Source organism: Eptatretus burgeri, chromosome 6, assembly GCF_056783735.1.
Source record: "Eptatretus burgeri isolate ZD-2024b chromosome 6, Ebu_testis_v1, whole genome shotgun sequence".
Taxonomy (NCBI): Eukaryota; Metazoa; Chordata; class Myxini; order Myxiniformes; family Myxinidae; genus Eptatretus; species Eptatretus burgeri.
Genome location: NC_140966.1, coordinates 72602323 through 72623210, shown reverse-complemented (window position 1 = coordinate 72623210; position 20888 = coordinate 72602323). Strand labels below are relative to the sequence as shown.

Genomic DNA, 20888 nt, shown 5'->3' with positions numbered 1-20888 from the left:
GTCTTTATTGAAGGTTTCCAGCTCGAGGGAAGATGAGCTGGAAACCAGAGCTATCTTGGACCTGTCCACCTCATGTGGTCTTCGACGTCCTGGACCGGCCAGACTCGAACCCGCAACCATGATGCCACTCCAAGTACCAGGGACGGAGGATGAAGAGTGGACGCCAACCAGCGTGAGGGTGAAAAATAGGCTAGTGGCCAAATTAAAAAAGGGGCCTAAAAATGTGAGAAACCCCTACCCACGGTAGAACAAGTCACAACCTATTTTTTCTTGAAGAGGGATGTTTGGGGAGTTATAAAATCATGGTTGTGAACCTGAGATCATTGCACAACATTTTGAAAATCACGTTTACATATGTACCACTGCAGACTGCAAAAATGGATTTAATTGCCACAGATTTTGGCTCATATTGGCTCATATATTTGTTAATACTGGTGCTACAAACACAAATTTGGTACCAAAATGTGCAGAATGATGACATATATATATATATATATATATATATATATATATATATATATATATATATATATCTGTAAAAACCATTTGTGATGTAACAAAGGCTTTTGAGTGACCTACAGGCAAAAATAGTGGAATTTTACTCAACAAATCAGCTTTGGGTTTACCAATAAATATCAACAAAAACATTAATTACTTAAAATATTGGACTTGCAGTCATACTTGTTACATCAACATAATCCAAGTTTATTTACCCTTTGAAAAATATATCTAATGATATAATTGTCTCTGAAATGATACAGTTATAACTGAAATCATATGTCGCCCCACTAATGCTGACCGATTAGAAATCCCGAAGCAGATATGCAACATGAAGAATTGACTTAAGATTCTGACACAATTGTGAAAGTGACTTTTATAGACATCATGTTGATATAAGCTATTTCACACATGACGATAATGAATTCATAACATGCACTGTAACTTATGTACATCTATTACATGAAGTAATACATTTAAAAGTTCAGTCCTGCTCTTCATAAGTGCTGTCATCAAAGACAACAGAATCATCAACATTTGGACAATCGTCTGCACTACACAAGCAGAATTCAGTGCAGGTCAGTCCTGCAGAGATACAATGACATGTTCTGCTCTGCCTAAGTCATCGTCGGTGCAATAGGGATGCATGAGATCTCGAACCTCCCTTGGGGCTGCATCCTTTTGGAACATGACAGGCTCAAGTTTGTTGTCTCTGACCTGCCATCCATTACCATCGGGGTTCCAAAGTACAGGCTTCGCTACATGGCTGTGGGTCCATATCACCACCTGGTAATTTGCTCGCTTCAGATGTTGTTCGAAGCATCGTCTGTTGGTGGGAAGAGAGATGCTGGTTTGTCACTTGTGCAGTTATAAACATAACGAAGTTGGTCGAGTGTGTGACTTGACTTTGAACCATATAACGACAGAGCATATTTTGTGGCAGTGCTGACGACATTGGTTGTATCTCTGGTTTGGCCTAACCGTGACAGTGGTGCCAAGTGTGCAATGTTTTGTTTGAGTTTTGAATATGCACTGCGTTTTCCGACTTTGAACAGCGAGGAGGTTGTGTCACAGCCACTTATAGCATGTGATGCTGGCAAGCAACTTGACGTATCCTGACTGATGTCGTCCGTTATTCTGTTGACAGGAATGAATCTCTGACGATTCGTTGTTTTTGTACAGTGACCTGCATTCATGTACACTTTGTTGTCCCCAAACATGCCATTCCCACAGTAATAGATGAGTAGGACCAACACGTGAGTGTCATCACATCGTACAATGACCCTTGAGTGTGCTCTGGCGAGATGGATAGCATGTCGCAGGAGCCGTATGTCAGCCTCCTCACGTGTGCTGAACAATTCAGGTTGTTCCCGGATGCCTCTATGATTCACAACTTTAACTAGCAGGCCATCGTTAAAGCCTCCTGCCAGTGTGACAGATTGGTTTTCCTCAAGCTGCAATTGGGCGGCTACTGTCAAGTAACTGCAGAGGAAATCGGCAAGCGCTGATTTGTTTGTGGTGTTCTTCAGGAACTTCCTGTAGTTTGGAACTGTGTGTTGTCCATCGATGACATATCTGGGTGTTGACTCTCCACCAGTGCGACGTTCTCTTTCCAGCTGCTTGATAGAGAGTGGTACATCATACCTGTCAAAAACCAATGTAACTGATGTCACACCTTGGTTACTAGCAAGCAGTGACTGAATCTTCTGCATTCGTGGTGCCCAGTGAAACCAAATATCCAACATATTCATCTTTCAGATGAACGAGGGTTGTCACTGTCTTAGTTTTGGAGAACACAGTTTGTTCCAGATAACATTTCAGTTCATCAAAAGCTTCATCATGTAATGTGCCCATTGTTTCCTCTCCTGATTTATGAATTGCAACAGTGATGTTCCTTTCTGAAATATAGTGTGAATAGCATAACCTGTGGTACTTGGCATCATAGGCGAACAAATCTGGAAAGGCAAGCATGCGCATGTGTATTTGATGGTCTTGTCTTTTGTCAGCTGCTGCCAGAACTTTTTCTCTGGTGGACTGTCCAGTTCCTGTAGATACCGGTGTAAGCTTGTTTCTGGATGTGTTGGATTTTCCACAAATGAAGCAGTTAGTCCTGATGTCAAACCCAGCTGTTTCATTTCTGCTGATTCTTGTGTGTTCTGTTGCCGCAGACGTGCATGGTTGCTGGTCACTCTCACTGGGGTTGGATGTGGAGATATTTGACTTGCTGGTATACTTGGCCCGACACGATTTGTGGAATGATACTTTCAAATCAAGACTCAATATGTCTTGTTGCAAAGGCCAGATACTTTCGTAAACATAATCTTTTCTGATTTGACTTGCTTTGATGATTGCACTCAAACCATTAAATGTTGGGTTCTTTACAACTTCTTGCTTTTTAGGGTTGAGGGGTTTAAAGCATATGATGCAGTGGTCAGTGTCAATTTTATGACGCTTCACAACAGGTGGTTTCAGATCCATAATTGCAGATCAATTGTCAGCACAAGCATCTGAAATGAAATAATTAAAGATAAGTATATATCAGTAGTTTTAGAAAATCCACTATTTTTGCCTGTAGGTCACACAAAAGCCTTTGTTACATCACAAATGGTTTTTACAGATATACATGTCATCATTCCGCACATTTTGGTACCAAATTTGTGTTTGTAGCACCAGTATTAACAAATATATGAGCCAATATGAGCCAAAATCTGTGGCGATTAAATCCATTTTTGCAGTCTGCAGTGGTTCAAATGTAAACGTGATTTTCAAAATGTTGTGCAATGATCTCAGGTTCACAACCATGATTTTCTAACTCCCCAAAACATCCCTCTTCAAGAAAAAATAGGTTGTGACTTGTTCTACCTTGGGTAGGGGTATGCCACCCAAAACCTCATTTGGCCACTAGCCTACAAGGCAGCGAACGCCAGCAGGCAAGGCCAGGCGATCCAGGATGATCGGGCAGACCAAAACCAACTCCCAACCAGTCGGATCGCGCCGAACAATTATCCACTCCTTCTCCAGAGGGGAGGAGCCGCCCCCTCTGACCCGCTCTCCCTCACTGAACGGTTTTTGGCGCGCAAATGCGCTCGTCGCCCCCGTGATTGGCCAATAGGGGCGCCAAGTCCGCTGATTGGACCGGGGGGGGGGGCGTGGTGGGCGTCACGGCGGAATGCCCCTCAAACAGGAAGAGGAGTAATATTGTCCTGCGTTGGCTCTCATTGGCCGACCGACGGCAAACTCACTCACATCTCTCTGATTGTTCGAGAGAGACGCCAAGTCCTTCTTGAACTCCACCCACCGCGAGCGTTATGGCATCAGGATGGAGCGAGACGAAGGTGTTGTTGTAAGTGATGTAAAAATGTAAAAGCAAACCCTGACTATCAAAATAACTCCGCAGCTCACAAACATTTAATCACCCATTAAACATAGGACGGGACCCTACCTAGAAACACATACTTACCGATTTAACTGATCTATAAGGACTCTGGCTGTTGTGTGCTCATGGCTGCCAGATTCGTAACACTTACGCTGCTCCATCCACCTTAACATAGCATGCGTTCAATACATTGAAGTTTTGATCCACATTTTTTGTAGTTAATTAGCCAAATCAACTCAGCAGGTCATTGCGATCATTTTGGTGTGTCCCACTCGACATCAGAAAGCTCCAGTCAAACTCCACCAAAAAATGCCACACACATACGCACACTTTCTCCATTAATGGGAGACTCGTGGGCCGGTTGATCCATTAGACGAAATTTACATTGATCTTCACGGCCTTGTAACATACAAGTATGTCTATTGGTTCAATGTTTTTTGAAACAATGGTTCAATGTGGGACTTCTTCATTTCAGAGCGATCTGCATGCTGTACTGCTTGAGGATTAGCTTGCCTTTTCACCCCGCCCAAATGAGCTTGGGCTAGGGCCTGGATTATACTTATACATTTGTTATTATTATTGCCACATTATACGATTGTTGTTGTTGATTTTATTAGTATTAATTAATATATGCTTTGTTACAATGTTATCATTGTTTTTGTTATAAGCAAGTGCTCTCAAAGCAAAAAGTGGGGTTAAGCGATTGGTCCTGTATGTGCGTACCTGCATTTTGTTATTCCCTTTTCTCTGGAACCGCTTGTCGAATTAACACAATTTTCAGCATAGGAGCGACTACTCATGTAGAATGTTTTCATGATAATTATGACGTCATAGGTCACGGGTGGCAGCCATGTTGAAAAAAAGGAGAAAAGTTGAACCTCTGTATCTGCTCCATGGGAAAAACCATTAACTTGGCACCTGTCAAGTCCCCATGGGGAATAAGTGTGATTTGTAGCCTCCATTGGACTTTGTCCGAAACGAGGGCTTATGAATTTGGTCTCAAATTTTGTGTCCATGAGTGCGTCCGCAACCATATCTCAGACATGTATATTTTTTATTCGCACTTGGCAGAAAGACAACACATGATGGTATACATATGCACATGTTATTGTTTCGCAATGCAAACAAAGATGGCCAACTGGCGGCCATTTTAGTTAAAAAAAACTGATGTTGAACATGTCCTCAACCATTTCTTGGACATGCATTTACCGATGTTCAAACTTGGCACACAGATAATGAATGATGGCTTCCATAAGCATGTCATTTTTTTTTCGAGATTGGGTCCAAGATGGCCAACTGGTGGCCATTTTGTTACTTAAATGGATCCCCAATCATTTATCAGACATGCATGGTCAATTTTGTTCAAACTTGGCAAAAGCACAGTACATAATGGCATACATGTGCACCTCATTTTATTTTGCGATCTGATCAAAGATGGCCAACTGGTAGAGTGGCGGCCATTTTAGTTGTAAAAAAAAAACAACGTATTGAACACGTCCGCAACCATTTCTCGGACATGCCTTCACCGAAGTTGTTCAAACTTGGCACACAGATTTAAAAAAAAATGATGGCTTATATATGCGCGTTGTTTTTTTTCTTCGAGATCAGATCCAAGATGGCGGACAGGCCGCCATTTTAGATGTAAACAAAAAAAACAACGATGTTTGAACACGTCCCCAACCATTTCTCAGACATGCATGGTCCGATTTTATTCAAACATGGAATAAGCACAGTACATGATGGCATACACGTTCACCTCACTTTGTTTTGCGATCTGATCAAAGATTGCTGACTGGGAGACTGGCGGCCATTTTAGTTGTAAAAAAAAATAATAATAAACCCGGTATCGAACATGTCCTCAGCCATTTCTCGGATTTCATTTCTTAAAAAATCTTCTCCGAATGGCTGAACATATCAAATAGAAACTTTACAGGTCTGCCCGCCTATCCATGAGGAGCAAAAAGTTCCCCAGCTATGGTCTCATAGGTCACATGGTTTGGCAACCATTTTGGATTTACCCTAAAACCATTAGAAAATCTTCTCCAGAATGGCTTGACAGATCAAGGAGAAACTTCACACACAAGTTACCAAAAACTTGGGGATACCAGGGGTCCTTTTTATTTCCTTATTTTTGTATACAATGTCGAGGCTCGTGTAAGAGCTAACACACAGATCGTACAATAAGAGGAACAGGAGACGAGGGGCGGGAGAAGGAAGCACAAAACAGAGGGGAACAGAGACAAGAGGGGCGGGAGAAGGAAGCACAAAACAGAGGGGAACAGAGACATTAGGAGATATGTGGAAGGGTGAGGGATGGGGTGGGGAACATGGGATAAACAAGATGGACATTACAGGGACTTTCAGTAAGGAAAGCAGAGAATTTGAAGGAGGTGGGTTTGGCGTGGATTAATGGAGGAGAAAAGATCGTGGTTTTGGATGGGGGTAGATAAGAGATGGTGGTGAATAGCTGTTTTGAAGACCTGGAGGGAAGAGTGGGATTGAAGAGAATGGGAATTTGCTTCAAAGGCAGGAAAATAGAGGAATGAAAGATTGAAGGTGAGCAGGATTCTTGATTTTCATAGTTTTGCAAGAAGGGGGTTGCAGGTGGATTTTGAGTGCCCTGCAAAAATATGGAGGCGGGGGGGGGGGGACATATCGCAGACAGAGCAGGGGGGTGAGGCCAGAGAGGAGATGGAAGAAAACAAAAAGACCACCGACCTGCCTGTGGTGAGAGAGTGAGAGATCCAAAGACTCAGCCTCATCGCGGGAGATACCAATGATCCTAAATGTCTTGGTTTCCACAGTGTGGAGCCAAGAAAGGTGAGAGGCGGGAGCACCAGCCCATAGGGGAGAGCAGTACTCAATCATGCTGCAGATAAAAGCTTTGCATGTGATCAGGAACTCAGATGTGCCATTGAAGGACTTTACATGAGGGAGGATGCCTGGTCGGCGACTGGCTTTGGTGGCCAGCTTGGAAATGTGGCTTTCCCTGGACAGCTCATGGCAGAAGGGGAGACCCAAAACTTGAATGAAAAGACTTCTTCAAGAGGATTGTTCAGAAAGTATATGGTGATGAGTGGGTTCCAGATGGTCATTTTGGAGAGACATACTGAGAGTGTGAGATTTGTCAGGATTGAAAGATATGTTCCAAGTGTTGGACCAACTTGTGATTTTATCCTGATCTGCAGAGAGTGATAGATGGTACGGCTGGTGCTTGCCCATCTGAGGGATGACATGGTACGGCAGAGGGTAGAGTCATCATCAAAGAGATAAAAAGGATTTTCCAGAGTCAGAAAGATCATTGATTAAAACCAGAAAAAGAACAGGGTTCAGAACACTGCCTTGAGGAACTTCAGCCAAGACAGGAAGAGGGGATGACAGAACTCCATTTAGGACCACTCGTTGGCTGTGACAGGAGAGGCAGTCTGCAAGCCATAAGTGGAGATGTCTTTGGATACCATAGAGAGTTTGGTGAGCAGGGCAGGGTGCCAGACCGTATCGAAAGCACACGATATGTCTCGGGAGATTGCTCTGATCTCATTTCTGGCATTGACGATGTCCATCCATTGTTGGGAAAGCAGAAGCAGCATGTCCAGGGTAGAGTGACCTGGTGTGAATCCCAATCGATGATTGGAAATCAGGCCATTGGGGAAGAGGAAGAATTTATTGTCTGACGCTATGATTAATTCCATAACCTTGCTGATGAGAGATGGCTGATTGGTCTCGAGTTGCAAGGATCATTTTTTGCGTCTTTTTATGCAGAGCGGTAATATTTGCTGATTTCCAAGCAGATGGCAGATGACCTTGAGCAAATGAGGATAAATAGAACAGTGAAAGGGTGAACAGAACAGAGAGAGGTGAGCAAGAGCAGCAGAGCAGGTTTTTAGGACACGTGGGCTGATGCCGTCTGGATCGGTTGCAGAATCAGGGTCAAGGTTTGACAGTAAAATCTCCACCTTGTTGGGAGAAAAGGACACAGAGTCCAGGAATAGCTGGATGCAACTGGGTTAGGTGGGTACAGAAAGTGATTGGTTTGGGACACAATATTTAGAAGCAAACACCAAGTTTAGGCATTTAGCCTTTTAACATGCGGTATCAGCAGTGCGGCCATTTGAGGTAAGGGAGGGGATGGAGGTGTAACATACACCAGAAACAGATTTGATTAGATGCCACCAGGATTTGGAGGACGGAGAGAGGTTTGAGAGTTCAGACTTGAGCTTAGAAAGATGTTGTTTTCTGGCTCTCCTGAGGGTAGACACACACTTGTTCGAGCTTTGTGGAAGGAACTGAGATTGCCTTCAGTTGTATTTGCCTTCCCATGAATAATAATTGTTAGGTCACATGGTGTTCATGAATAATTGATAGGTCACATGGTTTGGCAGTGTGGAAGAAACGATCCTCCTCGTCAAAATGCACACAGCAATGCTCTTGATAATATTTTGACAGCCAAAACACTGGAGGGTGAGACATTTGGCAATTCAACTATGGGAAGGGCTGTTAGGCAGAAGGCAAAATAACTCATAACTGCAACACATGACCACTTTGGATGGGAGGGAAAGAATAACACACTCATGGCAAAAGTTTGCAGTGTCAACAACCAGGTCAGCCTTGACGAAAGGATGATAAGTTTGGGGAGGAAAGGCAGAGAGAGGGATCATGCAGCGAGCAAGGCCTTTGCCATCAAAAACCAATATAATTATTTTATTTTCCTAAGTTAGACAGCAGCAAGATGTTTGCTCTAGTTTATATTTAATTTCTGCTAGACAATGAGGTGCCAGCAAGGCGTTCTTCTCTTCAGTAACTGGGCAATTCCATTTAAACATTGGAGATACTAGTCTTGGTAATATGTATTTCGGTGAGATAAAAGCACATAAGAATTAGTAAGATACAATTCTACTTTACTTGTATATTCATTATATCTCTATGGAGATCAAAAGACTGTTGGGGAAAAGGAAATTTTACTGACAGTCAATTTGACTCCAGTACAAAAGTGAAACCCTATTTTATTCTGTGTTCAATTAAAAGCAACAAGTGAATATAATTATTTTTTTCTTCCACATTAGCCATATTGGATTGAAGAAAAATATTTTTAAAAATTCTCTCGATTTTCTGCATCAAGTGATGTGAAATTTCAAAATTATGATCTGGTCGTGATGTGGAATATGTTTTAAATTTCAACCTGATTGGACACATGGTCTGGCAGCCAGAATTATTTAATATTTTGTATCTGCGTTCGTTTTTTGTTTGTTTTGAATAAGGCTCACATGGCTGTGCCTGGATGGGTTTGAGGGTAGAGGAGTAGCAGATGAAACCTGACTCCTATCTAGGTTCCTCTTGATGACTTGATCTCTGCTTTTTGCTTGTTCAGGATCTTTCTGATGACTCCAATGCAGGACCTATTTTATTTGGTCTTCCATTTGATTTGGATTTCATTTTCTATAATTATCAGTTTGCCACCAGAAGAGTTGCCTCGCACCAAGTTCTCAAGAATGCGTGGGGTAAGTATTCCATGAATACCATCTCATATATTTTGTAATTACAATGCCATGCCATGGAAGGACCTATTAAGCTGTTCTATACACCTTAGGCCAAAAAAAAAAAAATGTTGCATTGGCGTAACCCGCCCGACCCTAAAAATTCCGCCGACCCTACGTTTTTTTTTGTTTTTTTGCTATCGAAAAATTTTGCCGACCCTATTTTATTGCTATTTTTGTTGTTTTGCTATCGTTTTCAAGTATCTTGTTGATTGCGATCGCGATCGCAAAAACCCGGAAGTGTTTCGGACAGAACCTGCCGACAAAAAGGGTGGTACTCGAGCCGGGGGAGATTTTGGGAGGGATTTATTAGGAAAAAAAAAAAAAAAAAAAAAAGATCCCGACCGACCTACCCTATTTTTCAGTGACCCGTTACGCCAATGCAACATTTTTTTTTTGGCCTTAACATGCGTTTAAAACATGGGAATTCTTTCAGGTTATTTGTAGTTAATTAGCCTAATCAACTCAGGAGGTCATGACAATCATTTCAGTGTATCACATTTCACATCAGAAAGCTCCCTGTAGAACTCCACAAAAACCCTTTGGAACCCTTAAGAATTATACTTTAGAACCGTTTAGAATTTCCCTTTGGAGTTACCCTTTCGAACTCCCCTTTACAACGACCCTTTTAGAACCCTCCAGAATTACACTTTATTACCCTTTCAAATTAAACACTGTGGGTTAGAAAGGCTCTTCTTCATTTTTGATGAATGGAAGAAATTAGGCAAATATTGCCAAATATATTGAACTTTCATTTGCATAATTTTTTTTTTCTTCTAAATTTGCATCATTTTACAATTTGGATAGGATCGCCCCCAAAATGAATATTTTGACATCAATTTTTCTGGGAGGGGTTTGGGGGGGCATACCCCTGGACTCCCATATTATGGAGTCATTTTGCTCCTTTCCTTTTTTTCAAAAGTTTTGCAGTTTCACCCATAGATCCACTTTACTACAAGCCTATTAACTTGCTTACAATTATAAGCAAGGTCATGGAATTATCATTTAGTTAACATCAAATCCTTCCTCTTCTCTAACCAAACGATTTCATTTCGGTTTCAGACCAGGTCATTTGGTACTTCGGACATGCTGCTCCTTCTCTCCAAACAATGGATGGAAACCCTCAATCTTCAGACATGAGATCAGGGCTGTTTCTCTTCACATATCTCGAACATTTGAGAGTCTGGTACCCCCACCTTGATGTCCAAACACTATGCTTATGGCATTAAAGGCCATTTTTCATGAATGACTGACTTCCTCCACTCTTGTAATCAGCGTGTCACTCTCATCTCATCTCCCTGTCAAGGCTGGAGTGGCCCAAGGCAGTGTCTTGGGCTCAGTCTTGTTCCTCATCTTCATCAACACGTGTAATTAATGGCTTTCAAAACAAATTCCACCTCAATGCTATAGTTTTTGCTATTTTTTGCTCATTTTGAACTATCCACACATCATCCACAAATAACTCAGAAACCTCAAGCAATTCTGCTTGGCTTCCACCGGAGGGCAGCACTATCTATAATTTATGGATTTCCATTGGCAGATCAATTTATTTGTGCATCAAATAAATGGTCTACATTTGTATGTACTCATTACCCTGCGCTCGCGAAGCGAAAAGCAGGGTTATGCAATTGGTAGTGTTGTATATACAAGTATGTCGTACGTGTTCACATTTTGTTAAGAATGTACATTGAAAACTGTTCAGCGGAGGAAATTGAAACTTTGCCATATGTTACATGACCATGTGATATAGTGGTCACTTTTTTGAGGTCAACATAGGCCAAAGGTCAATATAGACCAATTTTCTAAAATCCTCAATTTTCATCTGATTGACTTTAAATTTTAACAGGATTTTCTTATCAGATCATTGAATTCAACCAGCAATTATTTATGAGGTCAATATGGACCAAAAGGTAAACATTTGCCGAATTTCTAAAATTGTCAATTTTCATCCGAATGACTTGAAATTTGAACAATTTTCATCTCACCTCACTGAATTCAACCACCAATTATTTTTGAGGTCAACATAAGCTGAAAGGTCAACATAGGCCAAATTTCTGAAATCCTCAATTTTCATCCAATTGACTTGAAATTTGAACAGGATTTCATATCATGTCACTAAAGTCAAACACCAACTATTTTTGAGGTCAATATAGGCCAAAGGGTGAGCATAGACTGAATTTCTAAAGTCAATTTTCATCTGATTGACTTTAAATATGAAGAGGATTTGCACATTTGGTCATTGAATTAAACTACCAATTATTTTTGAGGTCAACATAGGTCAAATTTCTAAAATTGTCAATTTTCATCCGATTGACTTTAAATTTGAAGAGGATTCTTGGGAAAAGTGCCAGGAGCATAGTAAAGTCCACTTTATATAGGAGGTGCCATATGGCAAGCTATAGCAAAGAAGGGACAATCCATGGCTTGTGAAAATGCCAAACAATAGAAAAGAAGGGACATTCCATGGCTTATGGAAAATGCCAGACAGTAGAAAATAAGGCGCATTCAAAAAATCTCGTGTGCGTGCTGTACTGCCCTTGTGTTCTTAGGTGGAACCAAATGATGCTCGAGAAAAGTTCATATAAAGGGACGCCATTCTTTTAACAAATTGATAACACACATGCACATTATCTTATGTGTTTTCGTTTTCAAGGAACAAATAACTTTACATACTGACAGGTTTTAACCGATATATATCGGGCACCCCTTCATGTGAACTTTTCTTGAACATAACTTGGTTCCTCCTTCGACCACAATAGTCCGTGTTGGCCAGAAAAGCGTGCATTGGGGTCCGCACAATGTTTTTCTGCATTTTTGTGATCACCAGACCATCTGAATGAATATTCCAATTGATGCCACTCTGGCACCCTTGAGCATTTTTGTAGAAACCCATTGATATGCAAATTAGTGGTGGCCTTTGTCAAAATTACTATTTTTCTTAATATCTCCATAAGTAAGCATCCAAACAGCCTGGCTGAGGTGTCCAAACCCATGTTTTTACGGCCACCAGTCATGATAAACCCACTTACAATTTGATAACATTGAAATGTCACGCATTAATATGCAAATTAGCATAACCCTTCCCCCTGAATTTGTTCGCGCCGATCGGCGTTTTTGCAGTACAGTTGTACAACAACAACAAAACTGTTTGAAACTAATTTGCGCAGAGCCGTTTATCCCCAGTACAGTTGTGAAGAAGTGACTGACCTCAGAAGATCAACAGCATGAACTGTTTCTAATCAAGTAAGTTGAGGCTTGTAATGTAATGAAAGAAACATGGAGAACTGAGTTTTAAGTAAGAGTAATGTCTTTTGATACAGTAGAATGATTGATATTATTTGCAAGCAAGTTTTTTTATTTTTTTAAGATGATCTTTTTGAAAGCAACTGTGTATTTTATTACAGCACGTGCGCTGTATACAATTGCACCGTGTTTGAAATGTCCCCAGTGTCCATCACGTCTACCACGTCTCCGGTGTCCCCTGTTCCCCCCCCCCCCCCACGTGCCTCAAGACAGCCAATGACGGCCGTCCGGTAGATGCAGTGCGTAACCTAGACAGAAATAGTGAGAATTGACGGAAATACCCGAGTATTTCAATGGAAATTTGTGAAACTAATGTGTTATATATGTGAAAACCATTTAATTTATTGCTTGATGGGAAAAAACCAAGAAACGCACCCCTCTCATGTAGGAACGAACGAAAGACGTCATTTCCACCCACCATCGCATTTTGCGCCGAAAGACGTCATTTCCGCCCACCCTCGCATTTCGCGCCGATCGCTGAATGCTGAAAGCTAAGTTCTTCTTATGCTATCATTCTTTTGTGGCCTCCTGCCACGCTGTATCGAACGATTTCATTCCTTCTGTTATATATATATATATATATATATATATATATATATATATATATATATATATATATATATATATATATATATATATATATATATATATATATATATATATATATAAAGGTACTTATCACAATAATAACAAGATTTTTACATTTCAAATATTAAGTACGCTTTTTAATTGTTTTTCAACTGAAAAAGCATAAATTGCATATTTTAACATTAGTGTACTCATTTGCTTCACCACACGCGCTGTATTGAAGGATTTCACTTGTTGATTTTTAAAAGTACACAGGGTGGAACCTGTTTCCTGAGAATTTTTTAAAAATACGAACAAGGTAATTAAATGTTTACTGATATTTATAATTACCTCTATTGTTACAGGTTGAGGCTCCATCACCGTGGGAGACTGTTTCTTCAGTCCCTGCGATGCAACTAAAGCTGGAAAACCTCTGGTAAAAGTTGGTCCAGACAGAGTTTGAAGTATCATCTGGTCAAGCAAAGCAAGACACGATGGTATACATGAAGAGCTTGAACAGAGATTACAGGCAGACGAATCTATCGAGCTCAAATGCCATAGAGACTGTGTGTCAACGTACACATCACGCTCACACATAGAAAGATACTTGAAACGAATGAGTAATATCTGTTTGGAAGATGCTTCAACAAGCAAAAGAAGCCGCCGTTCAAAGACGACAGTATTTGACTTTAAAGAACATTGCATTTTTTGCGGAGAAAAGTGCATTATGGGCTTTGATATGAAGAATCCTAATCTTTGACGTCGAGTTCTCCTTTGTAGGACTGCAGATTGTGTTGATCGGACAACTTTCAAACAAACTATTCTAGATGGTATCGATTCCCGCCAGGATGAAGAAGGACGCCAGGTCAAGATACGATTAATGGGCGCAATCAGCGATCTTCATGCTGCTGATGCGAGATATCACGATGACTGCAGAAAGTCCTTCATGGCACCCCGTTCTCTTGCAGCAGCAGCAGCAGCACACAGTGGCAGAGAAACTCAGGACATTGAGCCAGCTGTCAGTTCTACCATCCTATCGATGAAAAAAGACATGTTGCGCATCTGGAATTCATTAGAAGTCTACAATATGTACAAGGATCATGGAGGAAAGCTATACTCTCGACAAACCCTGTTATCCAAATTGTTGGATACTAGTACGGGCCCGTAGGTGTGTGCCCATAGGTGAGTGCCAGTATGTGCAGCCTCTCTCTCTCAAACCTCAAAAAGGCACATCCGCGGGTCCCCAGCAATATTCCTGGCAAGTTTCAATCGTGCAAAAGAAATAGTAAAAAAGAAATAATTAAATAAATAAACATTAATTGTGATGTCATTCCTGATGTCATAGCACTGTGTCCTGTCATTGGTCGACAGATAAATGGCCGTAACTTGGGAACCGCTCGTCCGATTAATATCAAACCTTGAAAAGCACATCCACGGGGCCCCGGCAATATTCCTGGCAAGTTTCAATCAGATCGGACCGTCGATCGTGCAAAAAAAATATATATATATGAATAAATAAATAAACATTAATTGTGACATCATTTGTGATGTCATAGCACCATGTCTTGTCATTGGTCGACAGATAAATGGCCGTAACTTGGGAACCGCTCGTCCGATCGATATCAAACCTCGAAAAGGCACATCCGCGGGTCCCCGGCAATATTCCTGGCAAGTTTCAATGAGATCAGACCGGCGGTCATCGAGAAACGGCGGTCGCAGACAGACAGACAGACACACACACAGAGATTGCTGGAATTATAGATAGATACTTGGCTCTGAGCTTCTGTTTCTGTCTGGTGAAGGTGTTGCTCGTTTAATCTTGTTTCACAGCAGAGCGTTGACTGCGATCAACTTGGTAGCATCAGATAAAGATGACGCCATTGATGTTTCCATAGAATGAATTGCCAAGAAGGTTTCACAGGAATCTAAGCAGTTTTTGTCCGACCCCAGTTCCTGTCAGACTAGAATTAATAGAGATATTACTAATGAAGTAGTGAATTCAACCCTTCAATTGCTACTCTCCAAAATATCAGCTAAACTGGACTGCACACTTCCAGGAGCTCTGATAGGAAACATCATAACGAATATGATCACCAATCGACCAACTACACTCCAAATAGCAACGGGAGTTCTAGTCAGTCGTAAAAGCCTCATCGAGCAGTTGTACAACTATCATGTGACCTGTTCCCATGATGAGTTTCAGCGTTTTAAAGGATCAGCAGCAAAGGCTGCAACTGTTCACTCCGGGATTAGGGGAACCGCCAATGCTGAATGTGGCTTCGTTCAGATTGTTGCTGACAACTTCGACACAAATATCTCATCCCAGAATTGGACTCGTTTCAACACATTCTCTTGCAGTACTACTTACCATAAAAGATCAGGAGATATCTTCCACATCTGAAGATGAAGCCATCATCAGACGATTGACCCGTGATGAAATGAAGACACCTGTGACAGAAGACATTTCGGTTCAAAGGTACAAGGGACCTGAGAAACCAGCGATGCCAGTTGAAGAAGCCACACATGTGGTGTTACCTCTCCGCGTATTGGCTCATCAAGCTATACAACTTAGGAGAGTTCAAGATATGGATTTTCTTTTCTGAAGCAAATCACTTCTGATCAGAACACACTAGAGTTTGGTGGCTTTAATACGAAGCTTTTCAGAGAGCAAGGACGATCCATCCAACCTGCAACGAGGGCCATTTATACACCACTCATAGATATGGATCCAGCTGATCCAGACACGGTGTTTACAGCAATGGAGGGAAAACACTTGACCGCAGAGTGTGGACAAACCGTAACCATCTTAACAAACGACCAACAGCTGTATCGAGTGGCCGTTAATGTTATATGGGTTTATCCTGAGTGATTTACCCAGTTCATACCAAGGCTGTGCGGCATGCACACCCTTATGAGTTTCATCGGTTGTGTGGGGAACTTCATGGCTGAAAGTGGGCTGGAAGATGTGATGAAATCTGCCTTTGGAGGTGTTGCTCATATGCTTGGTGGAAAAAAGTTTCCCCAAAACTTCTGGGCCCTGCGATTGGTGACTGAGGAGGTCTTTCGTTCCAGCTTGGCTCAGGCAGAAAGTCATGAAGACTTAATGGACACTCTTGAAACCAAAGCAACAAAGAGCATGACCGCACAACTATGGGTACAGAACCTTGTGAAACCTGTATTCATCATGATGGCGTTTGTTCGTGCTGAGCGTGAAGGTGATTGGCCATTGCATCTTTGGGCTATGAAGGAGTTGCTCCCCTACTTCTTCGCGGCTGGACATCACAACTGAAGTATCCTTCATAAGGTTTACAAACCTGTTTTATATATATGAACATTTGATTTACACAGGAATGTCTTCTTTTGTTCATGTTGTTATCTGCTTTCATTGCGTACTGTCGAATTGTTGAATCTGCATGAATAATAAAGTGATCTATATTCACAAAGACTGAAGTGTTTTTTTTTCTATCTATATGTCTATTTATCTACACTTTCAATAATGGCGACTGCTAATTTGCATATTAATGAGCTAAATTTCAATGTTATCAAGTTGTAAGTGGGTTTATCATGACCAGTGACCCTAAAACATGGGTTTGCACACCTCAACTCAGCTGTTTGGATGCTTACTTCTGGAGATATTAAGAAAAATTGTTATTTTGATAATGACGACTGCTAATTTGCATATTAATGAGCTAAATTTAAATGTTATTAACTTTTAAGTGGGTTTATCATGACCAGTGGCCATAAAACTTGGGTGTAGACACCTCAACCAGGCTGTTTGGATGCTTACTTTTGGAGATATTAAGAAAAATAGGAATTTTGACAATGGCCACCGCTAATTTGCATATTCATGGGTTTCTACAAAAATTCTCAAGGGTGCCAGAGTGGCATCAATCGGAATATTCATTCAGATGGTCTGGTGATCACAAAAATGCAGAAAAACATTGTGCGGAACCTAATGCAAGGTCATCTTGAAAAATTGTGTTTGACATCCGGACAAAGGGTAGTTACAGCACGCACATGAGATTTTTGAATGCGCCTTATTTTCTATTGTCTCGCATTTTCCACAAGCCATGCAATGTCCCTTCTTTTCTATCGTTTGGCATTTTCTACAAGCCATGGAAAGTTTCTTCTTTTCTATAGTTTGCCACATGGCACATACCATATAAAGGGGCCTTTTCTAAGCCCCTGGAATTCTTCCTAAGGATGTTTATAAATGCCTGGAGATACCAGCGTTCATGGTTTTATTAAATTTCTTCACATGCTATAACCTCGAGAATCTCGAAATCTTAGCCGCGTTTCAAAATTTAAACTTCTTAATTGATCTCAAGCAGCAGTTCCGACTGCTAAAAAAAAAAAAAGTGGTCGTTTGTCCAATTCGGACATTGTTTGACATTCCGGGTGCATGGTGGTTATATGACCGATCAATAATCACTAACCACTTGCTAAACCAGCTGTCCCTAATCAACATATTCATTGGAGTGCTTGCATGAGAACTTAAGTCACATGGCAAGTGTTGTACAAGCTGCTTGGTTGTTTGTTTCCAAGCCATGGCTATACACAGCAAAAGTATTCGCACTGTCACTGAATATAAATCCAAGTGGCTTACTGGACCAGATTTATTGTGGAACCTCAAAGTTTTGGCAAGTTTGTTTGATGACACGGAGTTACAACTTGATATTAAGAGCCAGTGGTAAAACGAGTTCATGTCTCTACATCAAATATACATGATTTTTCCAGCTGTGATGATATATTGGAGCGTGTTGAATACTTTTCCAGTTGGGATGGAGCCGAGCAATAGCAGGTGCCTCGGATTTAAAGCTATTCCACAAGCACGTTCAAACTCCCACAGGATGGACCAGGATCAAGGTGAATCGACTGTTTCGACAAACAGTCTGATCCTTGTTCAATAACTACATAAAGCAGAATCGGAAATAATCAAGCTGGTCCAAAGAACCGCGTTTGCTGCAGAAATGAAGGTTTCTACCACAAAGTTCGGCACTTACCAATGCTGGTAAAAGGCAGGCAACTACGATGCAAAAACAAGCACTTTAGTGAAACAGTACACTACATCTTCTCAATCTTTTCTTTCATGATTGTGGAGTGATCAGAGTTGGTGGGCATCTGAAACTAGCCAATTGTGAGTCTGATCCACAAGATGCAGTAATCCTTCCGCAACACCATCACATCATGACTTTGATCATTCGACATTTCCGGTGCAGTGTAAAGTCTCAGTGTAAAGGGTTAAGTTTAGCACTGATATTTCCTGGCACACGAGTGTTTCACTTTATCAAGGTTTTAAAGTGAGGTGAAAGAGATTCGCTCTATAGTACTGGATTGTACAGGGATAAAACTGTTTCATTTTAACATGGTTTTATAGTCAGATTAAAAGTGTTTCACTTTAGCAGCAGCACACGCTAATCCGTCACAAGGGTTTTCACAGTCATAGTATCGCTTGTTCGAAGAATGTCGGATGCAGAAACCGATGGCCTTGTGGTTCGATCTGAACCTCGTAACACAGTGTCACTTCAGAACGCAGGATTAGCTTCCCAACACGATGTAAACTTTGCAGGGTAAGCTTCACAGAGTTCCTTGAGCTTGAAGCTTTACAGGGCACCATAAGCTTTGCATCGAACCAGTTCCGGTGAAAAAAGGGTCTGCAACGACCCTCTGCCCAACTCGCTCTGCCCAGAACCTCCAATCAGACTCTTTAAACTGAAAGGCATGTGGCAAAAAGGCTGATCACTCTTCACTCATCTACAAATGTCATGACTGGCATTTACAAGGGAGGCCTAAAATTTTTAGCAGCATCTCGCGTAGCGAACGCTGCTCTAAGAACGCTCAGCGTCCTTCTTCTTCTTCTTCTTCTTCTTCTTCTCCTTCTTCTTCTCCTTCTTCTTCTCCTTCTTCTTCTTCTTCTTCTCCTTCTTCTTCTCCTTCTTCTTCTCCTTCTTCTTCTCCTCCTTCTTCTTCTTCTCCTTCTTCTTCTTCTCCTTCTTCTTCTTCTCCTCCTTCTTCTTCTCCTCCTTCTTCTTCTCCTCCTTCTTCTTCTCCTCCTTCTTCTTCTCCTCCTTCTTCTTCTCCTCCTTCTTCTTCTCCTCCTTCTTCTTCTCCTCCTTCTTCTTCTCCTCCTTCTTCTTCTCCTCCTTCTTCTTCTCCTCCTTCTTCTTCTCCTCCTTCTTCTTCTCCTCCTTCTTCTTCTCCTCCTTCTTCTTCTCCTCCTTCTTCTTCTCCTCCTTCTTCTTCTCCTCCTTCTTCTTCTCCTCCTTCTTCTTCTCCTCCTTCTTCTTCTCCTCCTTCTTCTTCTCCTCCTTCTTCTTCTCCTCCTTCTTCTTCTCCTCCTTCTTCTTCTCCTCCTTCTTCTTCTCCTCCTTCTTCTTCTCCTCCTTCTTCTTCTCCTCCTTCTTCTTCTCCTCCTTCTTCTTCTTCTCCTTCTTCTTCTTCTTCTTCCAAAACCTTTATATTAGACTCGGTTATTTATACAGGATCATATACAGGATATATACAGGATCCAGATCTCCTTAATTATCAAACACTTGTACACATCCTCGCATTGACGGTGCCTTTTGAGAGCGTCTATCACGAACTTTTAAATATATTCGGACATTTGCTTTAAAGTTTCGAAAAGTTCACGTTACTATTTAAAGATTATTCCATTTAATGTATTGTAAATTCGTAAATATATTATTTATTTCGTAAATGCACTATATTTCGTAAATACGTAAATACACTTTGACGGGTCTTGCTATTGGCTTAATCAAGGCACGTGACAAAATATCGGAAGCTGTTGTTGTTGTTTTTTGGGTTTTTTTTAGCCGACACAACCTTTAGGACGCTGCTTTTGGACACATTTGTCCTTGTTAATGGTTCGGGTGGCAGGCTTTGTATCCGAGGGTCCTGAGTTCAAATCTCACTCAGCTGTTGAATTAATACCAGGTGGGTTTAACTCGGCCTGTCATCCTTCCGATGCCGGCAAAATGAATGCCAGCATGCTGGTATACTGTGTCGGAGTGGCGACCCGTCCAGGATTGTACCCAATAGCCAAGGAGACTGTTTAAGCAGCACCAATGCTCTGCACAGAGTATGGTCTCAATCTCCTCCTCCTCCTAAAATTTTGTGTCAGAAACACATCCCCATTTCTTTACCTTTAAAATAATGACAAAAGCGTTTTTGATTTCCGGTTTTTTTTAGTTTGCTTTCCATTCTCCAGGAACACATCCCTTTCATAAATCGAGAGATACCTGTATTTCTGAAATGCACTAATTTATGAGGTTTCTGAAACAGCTTGGTCTCTGATATAGCAGCATTCATTTCTGATGTATATCACTCATCAGCAATGTGTCTACATTCTCCCCTTTGTTTTTCATTACCATGTTGCTTTTTCTAGAAGTTATTTTTCAGTTTCACATTCATTTCTTCAACATCTTTTTTAAGTTCTTTTAAATTTTGTTGCTTTCATTTTTAAATAGACAAAAATGCCACTCTCATCCCAGATTACTGTTTCCTACATTTTCAGTTCTGGCCAACTTTGACTTCCTTTCCCATTTTTATTCTTATTCCCATTATTGTATTATTTAAATATACACCTGACCAGTTGCTAGATGGTCACATTT

General features: G+C 41.1%; 1 protein-coding gene across 1 annotated transcript in view; it reads left to right on the top strand.

Annotated features, from left to right (window-relative positions):
* REXO1 (RNA exonuclease 1 homolog) overlaps positions 1 to 19201 on the top strand; it is a 123797-nt gene extending 104596 nt beyond the window's left edge. Inside the window, exon 17 of the mRNA XM_085885602.1 lies at positions 13644 to 19201. The gene's annotated coding sequence lies outside the window, so the exon portion shown is untranslated. The remainder of the gene's footprint in view (positions 1 to 13643) is intronic.
* Positions 19202 to 20888: the final 1687 nt, after the last annotated feature.